Raw genomic sequence first — 26261 nt, 5'->3', positions numbered from 1 at the left:
GGCCAAGGAATATCTTATTATTGTCTGTATTTTTAGAGTATACGATAGTGTTGGATATTTTAGAGATACAAACATGTTTGATGCATGAATGAATGAATGAATATATGGATAAGTGCTTTCTGAAATTATGAGGTTCTGAGCTAGCTTTGGAACACAGCAAAGATTCCGAATGTATCTCTCAGATATTTAGTCTGTTGATCTGATGGGATGTTTTGGTTATTTTATAGTATCTTTTGGGTTCAAACAGTTCATTTCTGTTTCTCTTCCAGTATATGAACAAATCTAACAAAACAATCTTTTCAAAGTTGACTGTTTGAGATATCTATTGCTGTATGTCAAAGCACCCCAACATTCAATGCTTGAAACAACAACCATTTAATACTACTCATGTGTCAGCTTTGTGGTTCCATTCATTTGGGCTAGACTCAGCTAGTCTCAGCAAGACTCATTCTTGTACCTGTGGGCACCTGGAATCCATCTAGCTCAGTGCCAGATCTCCTGACCTAATTAGCTTTGTGTTCTCACTATGTTCATATTCCTATTGCTAAACATATGAATGATAGATTAGGATCACCTATGTCAATGACTATTATTTCCTTAGAAAGTGGATCATTCATTCATTCATTAAACAAATAGCAGTTAAAGGCTAACTCTGTGCCAGAAATTGTGCTTGATACTATGAATAAAGAATCAAATAAGTTTCTGACTTAGAGAAACCAGAAACTAGTGGGGGAGACAAATGTATGATAGAAAATTTATAGTTTCAGAGTATAACAGTGGAAGTGTAACAATAGAAGACTTATGAAGTGCAGAGGAAGGAATGATTACCTGTGTGAAGTAGAGGGTCAGTGACCAAGCCAGATAAGAAAAGGCTTCTTGGAGGAATGGATGACTGAACTCTTATTCAGACATGCAATTATTTAGAACTTGTGCCGCCATGTAATATACCCTTAAGGTATTGATCTTTCGTAACTATAATATCGTTATTTGAATTATAGCATGACAACCCAGCATACTTTCCTCTGCTAGCCATTGGTCAGGACCTACCAATTGGCAGTACAGAGCATTGCTTAAGAGTGCAGACCCTGGACCTACATTGCCTGGGTTTGGATTACAGCCCCACTGCTTATTAGCTGTGCTTCAGTTTTCTCTTCTGTAAAATGGGGATGGCAATGTGAAGACTGAATGCACTAACACCTCTGAGGGTAGGGCCTAGCATATAGTGAGTGCTCACCAATTGTTATTTTTAAAGATTTAGGCTTTTTTTTTTCCAGGCTGTTTTTCTTTCTTCTCTTATAAAGTGGAGATGAGGCAACAGATACATGCAAAGATGCTCAGCATCATTAGCCATCAGGGAGATGTAAATCCAAACCACCATGAGATAGCACCTTACATCAGCCTGAATCGCTAATATCAAATAGAAAATGAAATAATGACAGATGTTGGCAAGGATGTGGAAAGAAGGGAACCTTCGTGCACTGTTGGTAGGAATGCAAAGTGGTGTAGCCATTGTGGAAGATAGTATGGACTTTCCTCAAAAAACTAACAATAGAAATACCATATGATCCAATAATTCCACTTCTGGGTATTTACCGGAAGAAAATGAAGCCACTAATTCAAAAAGGTGTGTGTACTCTTATGTTTATTGCAACATTATTTATGATAGCCAGGATGTGGAAGCAACCTAAGTGTCTATTAATAGATGGATAGATAAAGAAGAGGTGGTATATATACACAATGTATTAGCCATAAAAACTAATGAAATCTTGCCATTCATGACAACATGGATGGATCTAGAGGGCATTATGCTGAGTGAAATAAGTCAGACAGAAAAACAAATACCACATGATCTCACCTATATGCAGAATCTAAAAAACAGAACAAACAAACAACGACAAAATTTGAAATAGTCCCAAAAGAACAAACTGGTGGTAGCCAGGGAGTATGGGGGGTAGGTGAAGGAAGTGAAGGGGATTAAGAAGTACCGATTTCCACTTATAAAACAAAAAAGTCACAGGGGTAAAAAGTACAGCATAAGGAATATAATCAATGATTTTGTGACAACTTTGGTGATAGATGGTAACCACACTTATTGTGGTGAGCATTTTATAATGTCTATAATTTTCAAATCACTATGTTGTACACCAGAAACCAGTATATATAAGTATATGTCAACTATAATTTTAAAAAGTAGAGATAAAAATTAATCACCTTGATAGGTGAAGTTGTGAAGATTTAATGAAATCAAATACATGGAAGTCACTTTGAATAGTGCTTAGCACATCATAAATACATTGCACGCATACATTATTATTTTTTTATGTTTATATCATGTTTACTCAAAGGATTGAGGCATCTATTCTTAGTTTCTAGGTGTTCAAAATGTTTTATTTCTTTTTTAAAAATTTTTTTAGGGGCGCCTGGGTGGCGCAGTGGGTTAAGCGTCCGACTTCAGCCAGGTCACGATCTCGCGGTCCGTGAGTTCGAGCCCCGCGTCAGGCTCTGGGCTGATGGCTCGGAGCCTGGAGCCTGTTTCCGATTCTGTGTCTCCCTCTCTCTCTGCCCCTCCCCCGTTCATGCTCTGTCTCTCTCTGTCCCAAAAATAAATAAAAAACATTGAAAAAAAAATTTAAAAAAAAAAATTTTTTTTTAAATGTTTATTTATTTTTGTGAGAGAGAGAGAGATAGAGAGAGAGATTGAGACTCTGAAGCAGGCTTCAGGCTCTGAGCTATCAGCACAGAACCCAGCACGGGGCTCCAATCCATGAACCACGAGATCACGACCTGAGCTGAAGTCAGATGCTTAATTGACTGAGCCACCCAGGCGCCCACAAAACATTTTACTTATTATACAGTCTTCTCTTTTGTTAGTCAGAGGCCATAATTGACTCATGTATTTCCATTTGGAAGCCTGGTGGGACAGTGGGAGGGTCAAGATTTCCTAAAAAATCTGCAAGGCACTGAGTGGTGGGGTTTTGCATGATCCTGATGTTGCATTGTGCTAGGAAAATGGGTCCTCAGGGTAGACCTCTTCTGACAGGCCTGCACACACATCTTCTTCCTTAGAGATGGGCATATCACGTGACAGCCCCCACTATATTTTCTTGTACCACTTACTTTTTGATTATGCAAGGAAGTAGCTGATTCCCAGATTGTTGTGTTTACTGTCTCCAACAGGGATTAGCAATCACTTAGAAGGATGCTAATGAGAGTAATCAATAGCACAAAGAAAGATGAACCACTGAAAAGAATATAATGAGATGGTAGGAGTCACCTCAAATATATTGTAGTTGCATAATTATAGAACTTTCTGGCTAAATTTGAAGTTAGTGAAGGAATAGGTAGAATATTTTCAAAGAATATCTGGCACATACTGAAAACTGAATAACTCATAAGTGAATGGATGAATGAATGACAAGGTTATGAAAATGTCTATAACACTGATTACATGCTATCAGAGAAAACCATTTAAAAGCTACACTTTGATTATTCTACTATGAATGAAGAGATTTTTTCAGCACTGTGGAATATCTATCAGAGTTGTTTCCCTAAATACTTAATGAATTTTATAATGCTGTGATGGCCTGATGGAATTTGTAATTTGAAGACCGCTGATATGGAACAAAGGGGAGCAGGCTGAAATTCTATTCCTGAATTAAGAGAGCAATTTGATTATTAAGTATTCAAGATTTAATAGAATTGAAATGCCAATGTATGGCAAAGACTTGCAGAGTCATTTGTCACTGTGTTGATTATGCTATAAGGCCTTATTTGATTCTAAAGCCTTGTGGTAGAAAAGTACTGGATTTGAAGTGAAATAGACTCTTAACTGTAGAAAACAAACTGATGGTTAGCAGAGGGGAGGTGGGTGGAGGGATGGGCTAAATAAGCAATGCTCATTAAGGAGTGCACTTGTCGAGATGAGCACTGAGTGTTGCATGGATATGTTGAATCACTATTGTACGCTTGAAACTAATATTACACTGTATGTTAACTAACTGGAATTTAAATAAAAACTTAAAAAAAAGAAATTGACCTAGATTCATAGCCAGCACATATCAGGGATGCCATTCACATAGACTACACTATGTGGTACCTCACAGTCATGCAAAATTGTGATCCTGCTTGGATTTAAATCCTTGTTCTGCTACCTACTAGCTTGTGTGATGTGAAGCAAGTTAGTTAGCTTTTCTGAGTTTAGTTTCCTCTGCTACTAGCATGAGCACTGAGTCAGATAACACAGTACTAGGTACAATATTTAGCTTATGTCTTGCTCATATTTGATGATTTTTCTATATTGCCACCTGTTAATTATAGGAAGACATTGACTCTGGATCTGTATTAGAATAGGGATTTTTCCATCGGGATATTTTGCCTCATTAAGAGGCAGCTTTACATATTGTGATGGTTAACACACAGACTTGGTTCAGACCTCCTGGTTCTTCCACTTAACCAGCTATGCAACTCTGAGTGAGTTAAAGAGTCACTTCTTACTTCAGTTTCCTCTTTTGTAAAATATGGGTAATAGTAGTACCTCCCTCACAAGGGTGTGTTGAGGATTAAACGAGTTAACATTTGTAAAGTATTTGGACCAGTTCCTTCTTTCCTTCCTCCCTTCCTTCCTCCCTCCCTTCCTTCCTTCCTTCCTCTCCATTTTCTTTTTTTTTTTTTTAATTTTTTTTTTTTTTAATGTTTATTTATCTTTGAGACAGAGAGAGACGGAGCATGAACAGGGGAGGGGCAGAGAGAGAGGGAGACACAGAATCCGAAACAGGCTCCAGGCTCCGAGCTGTCAGCACAGAGCCCTACGCAGGGCTCGAACTCACGGACCGTGAGATCATGACCTGAGCTGAAGTCAGACGCTTAACCGACCAAGCCACCCAGGCGCCCCCTTCCTCTCCATTTTCTAGTTACCATTTATTCATCCCTTACAGTGTGCAAATCAGGAGAGTGTTTTATATGCATCATCCTATGAAATGTTCCCAATAACCTATTAGGTAGGTTCCATTACTATTCCCATTTTATAGATGGGGAAACTGTAGTTCAGGAAATTGAAATAACTTGTCTAAGGGCCTATGGCAAGGCTATAATTCAACAGCAGCAAGAATGTCATTCTTTCACGTGCCTTCTCGTTCATCTCCATTTTCAGAGCAGTCTAGTAGTGAGATCCTCATCATCGGAGGTTCTCAAGAAGGGACCTTCCCTACGTCTTTGCTCCATGATGGCTGTTGCAACCAGAGCTGGGACAGTCCATGATATACATTTAGCACCATATAGATATGTGTTAAAGTCTTATGGAAACCCAGAATGCTGAAGACTACTAGAAGAAATTGGTGAATTATTGTGTAGGGACTGAAAAGGGTGGGCAGAATTGTGGTTTTAATTTGTGAACATAAGATAAAAATAAAAAATTATCAAGAGCATCAATATATCTTTTAATTGATATTTGGAAAATTGAGTTAATCATACTTTTCATTATCATCATTGATCCTTGCAAGGGTCCTTTCTTGAATGTGTGTATGTACATAAGAGTGTATGTTTATATATTTAAATGTATATGTATATGCCTGAATCTATGCATGCTTGTATTTATTACCTTTCACTTCCTAACTCTCTCCCTTTTCTGTTGGGCAGCTATTCTAATGTATTTAATGTGTATGTTTTCGTTTGAAAGTGTATTATTGTTCTCTGGGTGTATATTTTTAATTCACAGAAAGGACATTGTGAAATATATATTTCATTTTCTTCCTTAATTTTCTTTACTCATCACTTGTCTTTGAAGAATGATCTGGGGGCGCCTGGCTGGCTCAGTCAGTGGAGCATGTGCCTCTTGATCTTGGGGTCATGAGTTCGAGCCCCACATTGGGTGTAGAGCTCAACAATAGTAGCAACAAAAGAATGATCCATATTCTTTTATGTATACCTTGCTTCTAATTACTCCAAGTACTCCATGGGGTACCTCTATCACATTTGATTTGTCTACACATGGACTCCTTGTTTTCAACTTCTGTCACCACAATGAGGTTATTATTCTATTATTCTTAGTATGCATTGTAGTTAGTGAGAGTTCTCATGGTAATCTGATTATATCTTTATAGATACAATAGAAGCCCTCTTTTTTTTTTTAAAGTGTTCAGGGATAGTACTTGGTAACCTGGAAAAATTATTGAAACTGGGAGTTGTAAAAGTCATATATAATTTAAAGGTTTTATTTTAACTTCAAATGTTTAAGTGTATTTTATTAGCCTTAAAAAAAACTGGGGTAAAAGCTTTTGTTGAACATACGTGTTACTTTTTTAAAAAATTGTTTTTCTCTATTTTTTTTATCTTTTTAAAGAAATTATTTACTTTTTCCCAGATTTTGAGATATAATTGACATATATAATATTATACAATATGTATACAATATGTTGATCTGATACACATATATATATTGGGAATTAATATATAAGCTAATATACATAGCTAAACCATAGCATTAGCTAACATCACCATCACCTCACATAATGCCCATTTCTTTTTTGTGGCGAGAACATTTAAGATCTACTCTCTTGGCAACCTTCAAGCGTGTAATACAGTATTGTTAACTATAGTCCCCATACTATATATTCGATCCCCAGGAGTTACTCATTGTATAATTGGAAGTTTGTACCCTCTGGCCAACGGCTCCTCAGTTGCCAGTTCTACTCTGTTTCTATTCTACCCTGTTTCTACGAGTTCAGCTTTTTTAGATTCTAAATATCTCTGTGTGTCTTATTTCACTACTTTTGGTTTTATGTGGTATGGGCCTGCTTTTGGAATTTATTTTCACATTTCTTATATAAATGACATGCCAAGTGCCTTGTGAGCTTTTCCTATTTTACTTTCTTTAAAGAGAAGTAAGAACTTAAATATATTGTGGAGAATTCTAAGTGCAGAATTTTTTTGGATTGTTAAATTTTCTCTTTCTTACAGTTGTCCCACCAACATTACTTGCTTTTATCAAGTATTTCCAAAGCATTTGACTTTGTTTTCAGAATAATGATTGCTGCCTTTTCACTCTTATATTTTATTAGTTTATGTATGTAGCATATAGCCACATAGAATGAAGGAAATGGGATTCTACAAATGTGATTTTGTTTTAATTTAAAGGGCCCTAGTTATTATCCTAGATTTTGGGCCTCAGGCTTTCTTTACTTAACTGGGGGCTTAGGCCTAGAATCCATGCTCTGATATTTTCAATAAGCATGAAGCCGTGCTTGGAATTTTAAAGAGACAGTAGCTTGGAAAGTATATCCCCTATGGCAAAGAGTCATACGTGTATAAGGTAGTTTTAAGCTCTGTGTCTATATTGCCCTCACTATAACCACAGTGTTCATTTAGCCTAGTCTCTTGCACATAAATGAAGCCTAAAATAAATATTTCTTCACTAAATGAATGATTACATTAAAACTTGGAGATTGTTTAAAAATGATTTCTTATTTTTAAAATATTTTAATTGAGATATAATTAGATATAATATTGTATAAATATAAGGTGTATAATGTGTTGACTTGATGCACTTATATATTGTGAAATGATAAGCACCATAGGGTTAGTATGCTTTCTGATCCTACCTTGTGCCATCTGGAACACTTTGGTATTGACTGAACGAAAAGGATTTCTCTGGGCTATTGCATTTTAAGAAAAACCTGATTTCTTCTAACTTCACTCTTAGTAGAAACTTAAGGGGTATTTTTGTTTCACTTTCCCTAACCAAAGAGAGTACTACTGATTTTTGCTGTAATAATAATGTTTATTCTTAAAACAGTGGCTGCTAAATAAATATATATATATTTATTATATATAATATAATACAATATAATACATATAATATTATATAATAATATAATTATATTAAATTGAATTAAATATAAATATAATTAATATATTATTATATATCATATATTATATTAACAAATAACATTAAATATAAATATAATTAATATTAAATTAAATATGTATTGTATAATATATATAATATAATATTATATATATAGGTACATATGTACGTATATATATAATTTTTTTCCCCACAGAATCCTTTTATACAGAATTTAAAGCTGATTGGACTACTTTAGTTTTGGAAAATGTACTGGAAAAGTGGATTTAGAATGCATTTTCATACCAAATTCTAAGAAACAGAGAGAACATTGATAGATAGATAGCTGGATATATGTAAAGTCCTCACATTTTTATTTATTTATTCATTAAACAAATATTTATTACCATTCTACTATGTGCCAGTCACTATGATGAAAAATATTGACTATATTACTGCTTTCATGGAGCTTGCATTTTAATCACTCAGAGCTAAAAAAATTTTTAAAGGAGCTAAAAACATATCAAATCTAATGGAATAAGGTCTAGAAAGGAAATAAAAAAGAATGAAAATGAGGAATGATAGGGAAGACTGGTCTAGGATGGTTCTTCCCAAGAGGTAATGTTTATGTTGAGACCTGGAGGAGAAGGAGCAGCCAGAGACCAGGGAAGGCCACACTCACAGAGGGAGCCTCCAATTTTATGTGCTTTGGGACTTCTGTTAATCATTTCAAAGAAGTTCTAGAGGCATATAAAATCTCTTTTTTTTTTAATTAAAAAAAAATGAAGTCAGTAGAGAGATCTACTAAATACCAAGGCAATTTAGGTTTTATATAAACACTATCCACCCTCTCCACTCTAAAACAACCGGAAACAGTTTAATGGACACATTTTCATGCTGATTTTTGTCTCAAGGATTCTTGTCTGTAATTCTTGTTGCGCTGTCTGTGGTGTTGGAACACACTTTCCGTTTTAATATGTAGCCTGATAAAGAAGGGAAAAAAGGAAACATATAGAAGAACATGTGTGACTTGCCAGTTTAAGGATCTGGATAATTCATTCTCAGCAGATTATGACCAGTTTCCTATTTTGTAGATTATTCTCTTCTGTTGATTCTCTTAGTTTTTCTCTTTCCACCCTCCTTGTTATTACACTGCTCATTAGCATTTCTATTAAGCCATTCTGAAGAGGGGGAAAAATCAATCAAGGAAAGGAGCTTCAATTTAAGGCTTGGTGGGTGAGAAGTTGAATCTATTGGCTAAAATCAGATTATTTTTGGATTCTCTGTGGATTTTCTTTATCCATGTTATTTCTTTCCCCGCTGGCATAGACCAACACACACTGATTATATTGTATAACATAGAAACACAGCTAAAGATTTTTGGAGTACAGACATATTTAAACTAAAATTCTAGGTGACAGTAATTTCAGTGATTACAATTTGAAGAGTGTTGAGGTGATGTTAGTAATAAGAACAGAGTTTCCACTTAAAAGACATGACATGTTGGTGCCTGTAGCCACAGGGTCTAACACCTATAGTAAGGGATTCTTTATTTAATTTAATTTATTTATTGTTAAGTTTATTTTTGAGAGAAAGAGAGAGGAGATAATCCAAAGCAGCTCTGAGCTGTCAGCACAGAGCCTGACATGGGGTTTGAACCCATGAACCATGAGATCTTGACCCAAGCTGAAGTCAGACAGACGTTTAACCAACTGAGCCACCCACGCACCCCTAGTAAGGGATTCTTTACATGCTGGAAGTAGCAGACCCTGCATCACAAAAAATATACCAAGTTATGTTCCTGGCCCTTCCCTATTTATGACAATACCCTTTAACCCAAAGGAGCTCAGTTCTTATTAGTTAGGGTCTAGGGCAACAGAAACAGTGCATTTGAAATATTAACCATAAATGTGAATAAAGCCCAGGCACACAACCTTAAATCATGGCCATCACTTACTTCATGTTTGTAAATCTGGGAAAAGCCTCCATGTTCTTTATATAGCCTGGAGCTATTTCTTTTTGAGTGACCAGAGGGGTGAGCAGTTGTACAGCCATGGAATGCTTGAGGAAAGGGGGATTGAAGACCAGGTTCCATGGGTAGGTCAGAAAAGGACATGGGGAGATTCTGTGTCCTTGGTGGAGATGGATTTGTGCTGAACTTGCAAAATGTACGAGTTCAGTGTCATCTGTTTTCAGTATTTCCTGAACAATTGATTTATTCCACATTATTAATGAACTTTGCAGCAGTTCCACTTGTCAGAGCCTACTCTGTAGGGGTCAATAATGAGAGGAAACCTGATGTTAGTGAATCCAGCTTAAGTGATTCTGTCATGCTAACGATTCAATATATCAGGACAAATGTCAGCTCCTTCCAATATGTTAATTCCTCTGATCCTATTTGCATAAACTACAGTCAATGAAATACAAGCTCCCCCTCTAAGATAGTTAATGGAGATTTGTAAAGGATTTTCAATTTCCTTTTTTTTTTTTTGTCTCCTTCAACATAAATTCTGAAGTTAAAAAAGGGACACAGAAAGCAAGAATCACAGATTGGGAAAAGGATGTAAAATATAACAAAAGTGAAAATACAAAGGCATATACTAAGATCCACAGGTATAAATATAGTAGTTTGTTAAGAATTTGTGCTTTTGTATTTACTGATTTCAAGAGGAACAATTATTTTTTAAAGAAACTTGGGAGCAAAGCACTGGTGTATTCTTCTTATATTTTGAGTTCAGTTTTCACTGTCTCTAGTCTCCTGAAGTCAATCACCAGTTCATGAGTTTTCCCAAAGGACATTATATCTGGGTTTCCTATCTCTTCTCCTAACCCACATTATTTCTCTGGGGCCACTGCCATGTGACAACAATGTTTATTTTAGAATCGCCATTTCTTTTGCTCTCAAGTTCAAGGTGAATATCTATCACAATTTGAAATTAAGATTAAGAAATCAGAATTTCTTTTTCTCAGATGAAATACATAGTTATCTGATTTACCCACTGAAGTCATTTCCCTTCTCTTTTTTTAATATTTTTTTACAACCTTTAAGATTTCTATTCTTTTGGAGTTCTACAAGTTTTTGTCAGTTGGTTGGCACCTGGGACTTATTAGCTTTCTGTATCTATGTGCACTGCTGGCAAAACATTTCTCTTGTCCACTAATTTCCTTGGCTTTTGTTTTGCAGTGTGGCTCAAAATTTTACTTCCTCACCCATGACCGTTAGTATAGAATACTTTATTCATGTAACTTTGGCAGAAATAAAATAAAACCACGGTAGACCTAGAATTTGATTGTTGACATTTGCTTAGTAGTTTCATGCCTCCCAGCAGTGAAAACCAGAGGTGGTTTTCAGGCTCACTTACAGGAGAGAGAACAATGATGAAGCTAATGGCAGAGAGCACCATCAATCAACAAAGAGCAGTATCAGCAATACGGACTGGATTTTCCATTTTTGCTGAAGTGCTTACCTGCCATTGGCCTGGTGACCTGTCTGTATGTCTGTTTTTTTCAGGGTGCAAGATGAGTTTATTAGTTATCCAAACCATTCCCCTTGCTTAATTTGTTATGTTTCATCTTCTTTTAGCCTCATTTAATTTTAAATATGCAGACCTTAGTACTTTGGAAATCACTACAATGAATTGTTCAGAACACATTTTGCTCATCATTTGCCCTAATACATACCATTGGGATTAATATTTTCATGTGTTCACCAGCTACAGCGAGTAGGTAAGAGTGTTTTATTAAGACATCTGTGGTATTTAAAGCACAGGATGGTGGTCCAGGATTACAAGTCCAATTAATAAGTGAGCCATTACCACACCTTGAGTTTCTAAAGATAGCTTCTGATGTGTGAATAACTTGAGAGAGTTCATTTATCCTCTGTTTTTACCTTTAGGAGTCAGCTAGATTTTAAACTCTGAGAGAACAAAGACTGACTTTCCTTTGTTTTGCCATGATAACGAACACAATGCTATGCAATATAATAATGTCTATATATCTTGTGGAGTTTTCTAAAGGAAAAAGGGTCTCCTTTTCTGTATCTATGTTGTTTTGTATAACAAATTCCTAAAAGGTTTAAAAAGAATCATCAAATTGGGATTGGCATTTTTCAGGTTGGCCAAGAAACACGGCTGATTTGGAAGTTAAATCTTCCTCATCTCTGCTACTAAAAAGCTTTCTAACTTCAGCTGGGCCAGGTCACAAATGTGTTGTAAAAAATTAATCTGGGTGCTCCCTTTGGCCTGCCATCCCATGTCAGGTGCTCAGGGTTCTCCCTCTAATGTTTTTTAGATCGACTGGCTTATCCCCAGTCCCTGGTTGTGTCCTGACAGTGCCTCATTCTCTGAGCACTGAGTCACCAGTTTTCTCCTCTGATACCCAGATTTAGGCTAATATTCTACCATCCTAATTGGAAAGGATGTAGGACTTCCTCTGTTCCCTTTATACCAATTATCATGTATGAGGGGCCTTGTGGAGACAACGTCCTTGTGTGTGTTTGCTTATCACCTGATATGTACAAGTAGAAAGACAATTGGATTAGAAGTCAGAAGGTGGGAGGTTTTGTGTCTTCTAACAGTTATTACTAGTGCTCGATTTTGGAAAATTTCTTGATCTGATCTCCCTGATGATTGCATTTCATCATCTTCTAAATGGGCAGGGTCAAGAGAGGAGGCATCTGTGTAGATGGTAGGCCAACTGCAACATGCTCTCCCAAAGTAAGGCTCTCTCGCTTCATCCTTTTGCTTCTCTCCTGTCCTTTTCTTCCTCTTTGACTTAACTTGGTCTTTCCTTCTCTTCATTCCATTTCTTCTTTCCTCCTTCTTTCTCTTCCTTTCTTTTCAACTACTGCCTTCCTTTTTCCCTCCCCTTACTTTGTCTCAGCCAACCTTCCTCCCTTTTTCTAGCCCTTTGATCTTTCTTCTCCTTCACTCTCACCCCCACACTGTAGTCCTTAAAGGGCATGCAGTTTGTTCACTATATGACAACATTGTAGGGAGGAAGCAGAATAAAGGAAACTATAGAGATAAAAATAAGGGAGAAGTTAGTATGAGGCTGGGCAAAAGGAAGGAGAGAAACATGATTAGATAAAATGTCCTCATTATCTTTGAGGAAGAAAACACATTCTTCAGGAAAGATAAAGCTTTTCCTGATAATTAGGTCTGAAGCAAACTTCTTATATGAATCTTCTTATGGGAGACACACAAATTTTTTTCTCAACAGATCCATACAACTAAGCAATGGTGGGTTTCCAGATGTTTATCATATGACTTCACATAAGCTGAGGGTGTCAGGCAAGAATCTCAGTTTTGTTCGGGGTCAGCACATGTTCTAGTGTTCTGGTGGCTTACCCTCTTGATGAAAAGATTTTATTTAAAGACAAAACCTAGAATACAAACTGCGGACTGAGTTTCCCCCAATGATATCGCATTAAAATAATCACCTCTAGTGACTTGTTCTTGGATCCTCTTGATCATACTGGAGCCAGTCTCTTGCAAAGTCTCCTCACTTATTTCTTGAAGCACAGGTCAATCTCACATGTATTCACATGCAAGCTGGTGAGCTAGAATATCCACACAGCATCTGCTGAATTTTTCCTTCTTGCTCTGGCCTGTTTTCGTAAGACTTTGACCTCAAAACTACTTGAGACTTTGTACTCTAGCCATTACAGCCAGTGCCTCACAGGAGCTTCATTAATTATGTTGTGGCTGAGTGCTCCCCAAAATGCTGTGATTATTCAGTATTCCTTAAGAGGCCAAGCACCAAGAGATTTTAGGTGACTCTAGTTCCTTAAGTCCTCAATGTGCCAAAGCTCTGAGTTTAACACTGGTGAAGTAGGGAGACTAACATCTACTGTTAATCACACTCTCTCACAGGGCTGCTGGTGGCCTATCTCAAAGAGTCTGTAGCAGAAACAGCTCCTTTACTTTCTTCCTTCACACTCTTCCCCAGAGGGCATTAGTGATTCATGGCACCAGGTCAGGAGACACACATGCCCTTCCCCCTCCTCAGAAACAAACTCCTTCAACTTCTGCTTAAAAATAAGCTCATTCATATGAAGGCCTGAGGACACCCACACCAGTAATTCACCACATAATCCCACACATGTCATAGCTCCCACAATGTGAATCGAGTAACAGAAGCGAATAAAATAATGTTGAAGAATAAATACAGTCTTCAAATGTTGTTTCATATATACAATTTATTTCTACCATTAAAATATGCTGATTATTATTTGTAGAAAAATTTTTAGGACAGAAAAGAATAAAGGTTGTTCTTCCTTGAAAATCAAATGGACATTGCCATGGGAAACATGGCTCTGGAATCAGTGATGATGTCTTTGACTGCAAGTAACAGAAAAGTAACTCAAATTGCCCAATTTAACAAGGAATCTAAGGAGAACAGAGTTGCAGTTCTAGTAGTTCTTTAGCATGCTAGATTGTCTTCTGTGTGATTCTCTTGGCTCTTCCCTCTCCATTTGTTGTTTTTATTTTTAGGGCAAACTCACAGCATCTGTTTCAGGGGCATATCCAAAGAAGACAATGTCCAGAAGAAGCAGAAGACTGTCTTTCTGTCTTTATTTATTAGTGACAGAACTTTTCCCTGTCACTGCCAAGCAAATAGCTGTTCATGTCTCACTGGCCAGAATTAGCTCACAGCTCACACGTCCATTCTGAAACCAATAGTTGCAAGGGGAACAACACTAATTTAATTGGCTTAGATTAATCACATGGGGGTGGGAGGGAAGTCAGGGAGTTAACCATCAGGACCACTCCAGCGCTTATGAAATCATGCAGTATGTCAGTTGTCTGTGGACAATAGTTAGGTGCCCCTAGCCTTTGACCTCTTAGTTCTGCCCTGATGGACCCTAGAGGCACTCGTTGTGTCACAAGCCCAATAATTGTGCAGGTAGCCACAAACTTCATTTAAAGTCTTTTCAGCTTTGATACTCCTTTGAAAAGATAGTCAAACAGAAAATAAATGAAGTCAAATATAATCTCTCTCCTAGTTACTCTAAAACCTTTATCTTTAGCTCTAACCTCTCTTGTGAGCTTTGGCCATGCTTATCTAATTACCTAATGGATATTCATGCAGTGGATGTGGTAGTGTGGCGTTGTCTCCATTTCAACTGCCTTATATTGGGCCTTCTTAAAGTGCAGGGTCTGGAAAGCAAACAAACAAAATAAACGAACACAACACTACATTTCCCAGACTCCCTTGTAACTAGGCTTCTGGATTCAAAACAGGTTCTGCCTACTTAGATGTGTTCTTGTAAGATTGGGAAGGCAGAAATGAAACAAGGCCATGGTCTGGCTGCTTTGGCTTGTGTTACTATCAAGGAAGGCCAGGGACATGGTGGACTTTTCCACAGCACTGGATCAGGGTCCAGTCACTGGCTTTGTGGCTATGGAGAGCAGTTGTAGTGACAGCAACAGCTTCATGATTCCAGATCACAGTTATGGCAGTGGGTTCTTGACATCAAGAATTACTGTGGTGGTCTCTTGAACCTTCTTCATCTTGGTGCTGGCAAAGGCAACAATTCCCCTGGCAGACCAGTTCAGCAGTATTTCTCTGGCAGTTATTTCTGGAAGATCATCCAGGAAACCTCTTCTCTAGTGCTTCCGGTTACTTTTAAGCATTTAATTCCCTGTTTAAATTTGTTCCTGCTTAAATTAACTCAAGTGTTTTTTGGCTGAAACATGATTGGTACAATATTCATTGTCACTTCAAATTCAAATTGTTTCAAATGACATGTCACCTCTCCTAACTAGCTCTTACTTCTGACGTCCGTAAGTATTGTCCTCGTAGTTATTTTCTTTCTCCCGCTTCCCTTTCTTTCATAGCCAATCATATCCTTCAAAATGCCTCTCTTGATGTGTACCTTTCTTTCTAGTCCTTATCCTGGCAACAAGACTAGACATTACCAGCTCTCAGGCCTGGAATATTTAAATACAGGCATACCTCAGAGATAATGCAGGCTCAGTTCCAGACTACCACAATAAAGCGAGTATCACAGTTAAGCAAGTCAAATGAATGTTTTGTTTCCCAGTGAATATAAAAGTTATGTTTACACTATACTTTTTTAGCCTATTAAGTGTGTGCTAACATTATGTATTAAAAACCAATGTACATGCCTTAATTAAAAAATACCTTGGTAACCGTCACCTGGCTTACAGCAAATCACAATCACTGATCACAGATCACCAGAGCAAATATAATAATAAAGTTTGAAATACTGTGAGAATTACCAAAATGTGACACAGTGACACCAAGTGAGCAAATGCTGTTGAAAGAATTTCATAGACTTGCTTAACACAGAGTTGCCAGAAATCTTGAATTTGTAAAAAAAAAAAAAAAAAAAAAAAAGGCAAAAAATCCAATATCTGTGAAGTGCAGTAAAGTGAAGCACAATAAAACAAGGTATGCCTGTAGTATCTTGGCCATTCTCTCTCTTTTTTTTATATAATATGAAATTTATTGTCAAATTGGTTTCCATACCACAGCCAGTGTTCATCCCAACAGGTGCCCTCCTCAATGCCCACCACCTACTTTCCCCTTCCTCCCACCCCCCATCAACCCTCAGTTTATTCTCAGTTTTTAAGAGTCTCTCATGGTTTGCCTCCTTCCCTCTCTGTAATTTTTTTTCCCTTCCCCTCCCCCATGGTCTTCTGTTAAGTTTCTCAGGATCCACATAAGAGTGAAAACATATGGTACCTGTTTTCTCTGTATGATTTATTTCACTTAGCATAACACTCTCCAGTTCCATCCGCGTTGCTACAAAAGGCCATATTTCATTCTTTCTCATTGCCAAGTAGTATTCCATTGTGTATATAAACCACAACTTCTTTATCCATTCATCAGATGATGGACATTTAGGCTCTTTCCACAATTTGGCTATTGTTGAGAGTGCTGCTATACACATTGGGGTACAAGTGCCCCTATGCATCAGCACTCCTGTATCCCTTGGGTAAATTCCTAGCAGTGCTATTGCTAGGGTAGGTCATAGGGTAGATCTATTTTTAAATTTTTGAGGAAACTCCACGCTGTTTTCCAGAGTGGCTGCAATCTTGGCCATTCTCAACTCCATTTCTCTCTATTTAATTTATCATGCCCCAGGTGCCAATTTATCCTCATAAATTATTATTTTTATTGTATTACTGCAATTTAGTGCAACATATCTTAAACGATTTTTCTAAACTCTTAGCCTTGCATTCAGTGTTCTCTAAAATATTGTCTCAATCTATCTTCTCAAGTTTATATCCTTTGGGGGAGGTGGGTAATTTGTTGAGAATTTACCATATGAGAGGTGCAGTCTTATGTGCTTGACTGGGAATTTCATTAAATCTTAGCAGCCCTTCAAGCTAAGTACTATAACACCTATTTCCACATGAGCAAATGGCAACTTAGGTAAGTTAAATATCTTTTCCAATGTAAAAGAGCAAACCAATGGTAAACCCAAGATCCAAACCTATACTGAGTGGTTTTAATGCTCAGCATCACGTGTATACGTGCAAATTCTCTCCCATAGTCACAGTGTCTGTTAAGTGTCTCTGGAACATGCACATGCCCACTCTTGGACCTATACTTTTGCATTTTTCTCTCTCCTCTTCATGAATCCCCTGTCCCTCTATTCATCTAAGTTTCAAATCTCAGTCCAGATGTCTTCTCTTCTATGAAATCTAGTTTGAACTCTCTGGAAAAATTTTGACATTTGTTTATTAACTGGCAATTGGTATTATGAAAACTCATATTGGAATGTGGTATTTTTTTCCTTACTTGCTTACCTATTCATGCAGAAGTCTTCCTCCAATAGCCAATAGATTCACTGGAACAAAGATGACATTCTGTATTTCTATGACTCCTGTATCCACTTCAGTCTGGTAGAAAACACACTGAACTTGGAACTAGCAGAGTCCATCTTATCCCACCACTTATTAGCCTTGAGACTTTAGATGAGGAAATAACTTTAGGGGAAATCTTTTTCCTTATTTGTAAAATAGAGCTAAAAAATACCTTCTTTCCCTTTCTTGCCAGGCATTGGTTCTTAGCCCTTACGATTACGATGAAAACTATAGGACTTTCTCTGGTGACAAAATGTGCTTGTACACAAATACACAAATTATTTACACAGTTGAAGGGATTCCTACACTTCTTTTTTTTTAATGTTTATTTTTGAGAGAGAAAGAGACAGACAGAGTACAAGTAGGGGAGGGGCAGAGAAAGAGGGAAACACACAATGTGAAGCAGGCTCCAGGCTTCTAGCTGTCAGCACAGAGCCCAACGCCAGCTCAAACCCACGAACTGTGAGATCATGACCTGAGCTGAAGTTGGACGCCTAACTTACTGAGCCACCCAGGTGCCCCTGGATTCCTATATATCTTGAAGTCATTCATGGACTTTGGTTAATAATCTCTTTCTTTTTTTTTTTTAATGTTTATTTATTTACTTTTGAGACAGAGAGAGAGAGACAGAGACAGAGAGAGAGAGAGTGAGCAGGGGAGGGGCAGAGAGAGGGGGAGAAAGAGAGGGAGAGACAGAATCCCAGACGTGGGGCTCCATCTTATGAACCGTGAGATCATGACCTGAACTGAAATCGAGAGTGGGATGCTTAAGCAAATGAGCCACCCAGGTGCCCCGAATTCCTTTCTTAAGAGTTGCTATGAGATAAAAAATATATATTCATAAATATGTACCTGATAAAATATTGAATGGGAAAGCTCTACATAAGCTTATAAAATATTATATGAAGCCAGATGGCACTGAGCAAAGAATTAAGTAAGTAAATAAATGAACCTTAGGATTTGTAGGGATCTTAAGAATTCATTTAATTCATCCTTCCTGTTTTCAAGAAGGGTTTTCTTAGAACTAGTTTAGATGATTATAGTAAAGAACTCCAGAGAAAAGAATTCCTACAACTCAGACTTACTGCAATAAGTCATTGTCAAAAATTGCTTTCTTGGATGTAAAGAAGCAATTCATAAAAGAAGGCATACACATTTCCAGCGAATGTGTGGAAAAAATATCATGCTAACTGATAGTTGAAGAAATGCAAATTAAAACCACAGTGGAATATCATTCTTCATGTATCATATTGTGGTTAGTAAATACAATAATTAGCCAGTGCTGGTAAGCCAGTGGTATCCTCATGTGTTGCTAGTGGGGAAAGCTTGGTTTAAGCTTTCTGGAGGGCCATTGGCAATAGGTAGAAAAAAATCTTACAATTGCATACTTCTACTAATTGGTTCTGGTTTTAGAACTTCCCTCTATGGTGCACTGCCACCCTCTAGTTATCAAAAAGTGTAAAAATGTATTTACAAGGGTGTTATTGAAGCATTATTTATAAATACCAAAAATTGAAGACAATGTAATTAATTATAGGATTGGCTAACTAAATTTTAGCATATTCATGTAAGGGATACTATGATTCTCTTACATATTGTAGAATACTCAAAAATATAATTTAAAAATGTTCACATGAGATTGCTATAAAAAAAGAAACCTTGTAAAGTTATATGCAGGGAACAAAAAAAATGTATGCACAGAAAGCAAAGCCAAAGAGAACATTTACCGACATGATAATACTGGTTATCTTTGGGTGAAGAGAAAATAAAGTTTGTGATTTTATTTTTTTTTTTTGTTTATTTGGGCTTTTTTTTAGGTTTTAAAGAGTAAACATGCATTAATTTTAATTTTTAAAAATGTTTTATTTATTTTTGAGAGAGAGAGATACAGAGTGCGAGCGGGGGAAGGGCAGAGAGAGACAGAGACACAGAATCTGAAGCAGGCTCGAGGCTCTGAGCTGACAGCACAGAGCCTGATGCAGGGCTCGAACTCATGAACCGTGAGATCATGACCTGAGCCAAAGTCGATGCTTCACTGGCTGAGCCACCCAGGCGTCCCTGTATTAATTTTAAGAGAAGAAACAAACTGTCAAAATTATGTTTACATCTGATGTCAGTTCCTCTTGCTTTTCTAAGTTTATTTATATATCTTTATTTTTATTTTAGAAAGAGAGAGAGAGCATGATCAGGGGAGAGGTGTAGAGGGAGAGAGAGAGAAAGAGAGAGAGAGGGAGAGAAAGAGAGAGAATCTTAAGGAGACTCCACACCTATGCTGAACCTGATGCAGGGCTCAACCCCATAACCCCAGGACTATAACTGAACTGAAATCAAGAGTTGGACACTCAACTAACTAAGCCACCCAGGCAGCCCTTGCTTTTCCAAGTTTTAATGAAATGGAGTATAGTTGATCATCTTCCATACAGAGCATTGACATAATTTGTGATCTTTTTAAAGTTCCTCTTACATGTGGCCAATGCAAGTTTCTTTTTTTCTCCTAATTTGCATCTTATTTGGCTTCATTGATTCTTTTGGTATTGTATTATGTACCCAAAACTTACTTCAGAAGACATTAACCTCTCTCTCTCTCTCTCTCTCTGTTTTGGTTTTCTTTGACATGAATTTAGGAAGGAGATTTCTTTTTCCAAACTACAGTTTGTATGTGCACTGTGGTTGGGGTAATCAGTGACATAAAAAGACATTAGGAACTTAGATTCTGAATACCTGGTTTGAGAACCAGTCTTTTCTTAGTTATATAAATTTTTAATCTTTAATCTCTCACAAACTGAGTGTTCTTATCTGTAAATGGTAACGGTAGTAGTAGTCATAATAATCATAATCATAATCATAATAATACATACCCAATTGATGTCAAAGGGCTGTATTAATGGCTAAATGAGGTAATGTATTTGAGAAAGCTTTGCAAACCCCAAAGTACTCTAACACCACAAATCTAAGTTGTGTTTGTTCTCTTGTCAAGTAGGTTGGCAAAGACATGGGGGAGAAGGAGGTGCTTCAGAGAAGCTGAGAACCCTTAGTTTTCCTAACGACTCAGAATTATGGATGCATGATGTTAGTATACAGTCCTCCCTCTTTGTAGTTTTGCTTTCTTCAGGTTTAGTTATCCACAGTGAACCGAGGTCTGGAAGCAGATGATCCTTCTTCCAAGGAATTGCCGGAAGGTTGAAGTAGCCCAATGCCATGTCACAATGCCTATGTCACTCACTTCATTCCATCTCACCATGTAGGCATCTTATCATCTCACATCATCACAAGAAGGTTAAGTACGGTAAAATAAGATATTCTGAGAAAGATACCACATTTATATAACTTATACTACAGTCTATCATCATAATTGATCTATTGCATTATGGTTATTGTTGTTAATCTCTCACCGTGCCTAATATATCAATTAAACATTATCATAGGTATGTATAGGAAAACCACAGTATATGTCGCGTTTGGTACTATCTGTGGTTTCAGGTATCCACTGGGGGTCTTGGAATGTATTCCCTGTAGATAAAGGGGGACTACTATATACCAATTTGCTCATATCCTGGCTTCCTATTCACTTCTTCTGCCTCTGTCCTTCCTTCTGTCTTCCTCCGCATTAAAAACTCAAATATGCTAAGAGAAAGCTTTCACTTTTTAAATAGCCTAAATTGGCACAGTTTGCTTTTTCACCATCTCTGAAAATTAACATGTGACCAAATCATTTCACCTCTGGTAGCAGAGATGTATGAGACTATACTTTTCTGTAATGCCAGAAAAGCATAATCCAATTTAGTAGAGGCAAAGAAAGAAAAGGATGGTGATAAATTTCTACATAAATGCCTCATGTTGGCATGAGATCATCTACAATCCTCTTATTTGTCAAATAAAGAGATGGAGATTCAGGGAGTTAGAGTCACTTTCTATCACAAAGCCTGTAGCAGAATCAAGACTCAAGCCCAAGTCTTCAGAGCAAAGCTTAGTACGTTATATCACACTTTTCTCCTGGCTTCCATTTCTGAGACTCACCAAAAGCTTCAAGACCAGAGAACATAATTTGCCATCTTATACTTAGAAAATGCCATCAGTTTTTCTGTGAGTATGATTGTATATGGGAATAAAGTGGAATGTGGAAACAATTGGCAGATTTTCCAATATTCAAATGTGATAAAGTCATCATTAACCAATCAAAGCATTCCTTGGATCCTGTCAGTCAATGTTAAGTCTCAGTAATAAATTATATATGCTGGTCATTTTGCTTTGTAGTGGGTGAATATATCTGATTCTGTTTATTCAGTGGTGTTGTCTTAGTTTTAAAAGATAAATCTGGGATTGCCATCGTGACTTTTTCTTCTTGGTTATGTTCCATCCTCACTCCAGATTTTACAGTAATTAATGCAAAGGAGGCTTTCTTTTCTTTTTTTGGATTGCAAATGTGAGTGTGTTAAAGTTTCTAGGGACAGAAAAGATAAGTGGCTGCTGCTTTGTTTTCTCTTGCTTCCTCCTTATATGAAACCATTCTGATAGATCTGCAGGAAGAGATTTAGTCACAGATGGCAGAGGTCAGTGTCTTGTGTATTCAATGTAGTCAATAATAAAGTCAGGACTTATGCTAACTGAATGTTAATAAGGAAGCACAAGGACCTTGGAAAGTCATTATGTCTGGTCATTTGTTTCATAATATTACTCCAACAGGCTCAGGAGGCCAAGGCAGAGAGATTTTTAAACAAGTATTAAGAAAAGGCCAGAAAAATAAGGAAACAATTGAAATGCTACATGAATTATAAGGTTCATGTGATATACTATACCTCGGCAGAAGAAGAATTTTAAATGTAGTTTCTATGTAGCAGAGGGAATAGTATTACTTCTTATTGAAGGAAATTTGGTCTTTATCCAAATCCAAATGTTGTGTCTTTCTTGTCTAAATAGCATGATTCTTTTTACATATAATGGTCTCTGACAGGCACTAATTACGGGTCCTTTGGATGAAGATAGTAACATAAAACTGGCAGTATTTTTCATGGAAGAAGATTTATGCATCACTGCATTTGGGTAAGTAGGTGGGGAGAAGCAAAGACCGGGTGACTAGTACAGACAATGCATGTAAATGTAAACCAGCTTCCGTCTCCCATTCTTTGCATGCTCCTCCTAAACTCATTTCTTCTGAGTATGAAGATTAACACTGTATCTGTGTATTCAACCCAGTCTTGGGTTTCATCCCAGCTTCCTTTCTGATCTTTCATTCTTTATCCTCTGTTGGTCACTATGCCCATGAAGCAGAAAAGGAAGCCACAGTGGCCCAAGTTAGACACACACACATAAAAGGAATAAACTTGTCATTGTGTTATGATAAGGCCTCAAAGGGATGCACGATCAGTTTGCACTGTCCCTAAGAAGGATGCATCCTGGTTCCTCAGGGAAGGCAGGAGCACTAAGAGATCTTTTCTCCATACTAATTTATAAGTACCAGGAGATACACACTTCACCAAAGGCCCAGCTAATTAACTAATGTTGAAAGAGAATTGCACTGTTTTAAAGCTTAAAGTCCTTCAGACTTTAAGAGTTCCTTTGTGAAGCTTAGAATTCCTATTATGTGGTCTTGTTGGTTTATATATCCATCTATTCATTTGACATTTATAGAACTCAGGTTCCACTCAGAGCCTAGAGCCTGCTTTGGATTCTGTGTCTCCCTCTCTCTCTGTTCCTACCCCACTCACGCTCTGTCTCTCTCTCAAAAATAAATAAACATTAAAAAATATTAAAAAAATAATTCCCCTTATATATATCATTTGGTTATCTGATGATAATGTTGTCTTTTTATTTACTCAATCTTCAAAATAAATTGGTTTTATGAATTCATGAGTTTCAAACATAATTTAAATATATTTGATGGTTTTCAGTCCATTGCAATGCTTATACTTATTGGAGTTTCATCTTTGGCCAATGGGGTCCTCATAAATCTGTTTCTTTTTTTGACATGATCCAAGTAGTCTTAGATTCCTTGCTATCCATTTGATATGTCAAGATGTTTTAAGGTCATCTTGTACATTTCCTAGTACTGACTTGAATCAGCCATATCTTTAAAAGCTCTGGTTTATTTTAGTGGAGATGATTTCTCAAGACCACAGCCTTCTGCTATATTTATATTTGTAGACTTTTTATTAGAAATATATAGGATATACACCACATGTATGTATGATATATATTATGTATGCATATGTGTATATATTGCACTATATAAATGATTTATAGTATGAATAATATATGACATGAATTGTATATCTTATTATATAAATATAAAGATATAAAATAAAACTGAAATAAGTTTTCTAGTATATAACCATAAAATGCTTATAAATTTATACCAATATTTCCAATTTATATTCAGGATTATAGTGGTTTTACTTAACTGGAGCTATTTTATATCTTTATATTCTTAATTCCATATGAAGAATCTTAGTTCTCAAGGACATTAGGGTTAATTGAATTAGAAAATTCCCATAATTATTTGTTATCCCTCTTTATACATACATAATAACAATGTACTTCCAGTTCCAAAAAACTAAAAGTAATTGATTATTTTTTGGTTAATAATTAAATATAATATTTATTATTATTTCAATGTGCTTAGTTTTATACTCCCTACATTTTTTAAAAATTGGGTTTTTTTATGTTTATTTTTGAAAGAGAGAAAGACAGAGCGTGAGTGGGGGAGGGGCAGAGAGAGAGGGAGACACAGAATCTGAAGTAGGCTCCTGGCTCTAAGCTGTCAGCACAGAGCCCAGCATGGGGCTCGAACTCATGAACTGCGAGATCATGACCTGCGCTTAACCAACTGAGCCACCCAGGCACCTCCTTCCAACATTTTTTAATGGTGTACTGAATGTACATTATTAGATCACATAGCCATTACATGTTATAATTTTTTTCCTTTTAATCTTCACTAAATCTTAATTTTATAAGTAGCTATATATTTAATACTTGCCATCAGTCTCTAGTCATCTGGCTTGTTTGTAAGCTTGGCCTCTGGTAGATTCTTCAAGAAGCACTCATGAGGCATCAGGAACTAAATTATGCTTACTGTCTATCCTTTGCTTTTTGAAGCTCTGTTTTCCTGAACATAGACTCTTTGCTTCCTATTTTATTTTCCTTAAGTATTTTAAATTAGTTACATTGACTTTTGGCATACAGTGTTTGTGAAAAATTTGATGATATCTAATTTGAAAAATTTGATTTGAAAAATTTGATGATATCTTATTACTAAGTCCTCTTTAGTTTCCAAAAGAATTCTTTTACTTTAAATTCATGTGTGTGTGTGTGTGTGTGTGTGTGTGTGTGTGTTTTAATTAGAATATGCATCTCTTGTTTTCGATCATTCTGGGTTTGTATTTTCAGGTATGTGGTATGAATTTTCAATATGTAATTTCAAGTCTCTTTTATTTCAGTAATTTGTCCTTGAATTATAGTCTCTAGAATTTGTTTTAGTACTTATTAACATTGGTTTTCTTCTTTAACTATTCTTATTATCTATATATGGGGTCCTCTTTGTCTTTAATATGTTTTCTTTCCCAAATCACTTTCATCTGTTTTTGATTTTTAAATTTTTTCTTTTTTTATCTTCCAGTTTCTCATAATGTATCATTTGTGGTGCTTGTTTATTTTTGTTTTCTTTTAATTTAGTCTTACTTCCTAAAATCATTTTCTTCATTTTTAATTATTTCTTGAGTGTTATGATCTCAATTCTAAGTCATTATACATTTGACTCCTGTTGCTCTTTCAAATTGCATGATTTTCTTAGTGCCTTTAGCTTATTTTGAAATGTCTTGTTTCAGTTTTGATCTGTTTTTGAGTGAGTCTTTTGGCATGCTTTTGTTGTCTGTAGCTGTGCTCCCCAACATATTACCTACTAGCCTCATGTGGCTATTTAAAGTTGAGTTAATTAAAATGTAATAAAATTAAACATTCGTTTCATTGAGCTCACTAGTCAAGAGCCACATGTGTTTAATAGTTACTGTATTGGAAGCACAAATATGGAGCAATTTTATCATGGGAGAAAGTTTTATTGGACAGCCCTGGACTACAGAGATGTTATTCTGCGCCTCATTATTTTTTCTGTTATAGTCACTGTCTAAGATGTAGACTTTCAAACCTTTTTGCTACTCGGTTTTAAATGCATTTGATTTTTCAGAAATATTAGAAGGATGGATAGACTGCTTATGCTATAATGCCCTTCTTCATCTCTTGTTACAGTCTTTGTTTTAAAATCTAGTTTGTCTGATATAAGTATGGCTACTCCAACTTTCTTTTTCCATCCATTAGCATGATAGATGGAGATTTGGTTTAGACAGCTTTCCTAAGTTCACGGAAGTCTCTTTTCTCTTTTTTACTGTTTGCTCATTTTCATGTAGTGCTAAAAACGCATGATTTTAAAAGCAATCCTAGCTTGATCTCTGAGATTTCTTGACAATTTTCCCGGGATCCACTTTTATCTGGACCATTTCCTTTCTTTGTGTCTATTGTCCTCATCCTTCTTTATTTTGTTTTTTTTTTTTTTAATTTTTTTTTCAACGTTTTTTATTTATTTTTGGGACAGA

The 26261-nt window shown here is 36.3% G+C and overlaps 1 long non-coding RNA gene across 2 annotated transcripts in view; it reads left to right on the top strand.

Moving 5' to 3' along the window:
* LOC131507366 (uncharacterized) overlaps window positions 1–26261 on the top strand; it is a 139907-nt gene that overhangs the window by 85535 nt on the left and 28111 nt on the right. The window contains exons 1-2 of one of the 2 annotated variants that reach the window (XR_009259467.1): window positions 20920–21762; window positions 22631–22719. This is a non-coding gene — a long non-coding RNA (uncharacterized LOC131507366). Of the gene's footprint in view, window positions 1–20919; window positions 21763–22630; window positions 22720–26261 lie in introns of those variants that run through there. The other variant, XR_009259468.1, reaches the window with a different exon arrangement.

This window comes from Neofelis nebulosa, chromosome 3 (assembly GCF_028018385.1).
Source record: "Neofelis nebulosa isolate mNeoNeb1 chromosome 3, mNeoNeb1.pri, whole genome shotgun sequence".
Classification (NCBI taxonomy): domain Eukaryota; kingdom Metazoa; phylum Chordata; class Mammalia; order Carnivora; family Felidae; genus Neofelis; species Neofelis nebulosa.
This window is presented reverse-complemented; position numbering and strand designations above follow the sequence as displayed.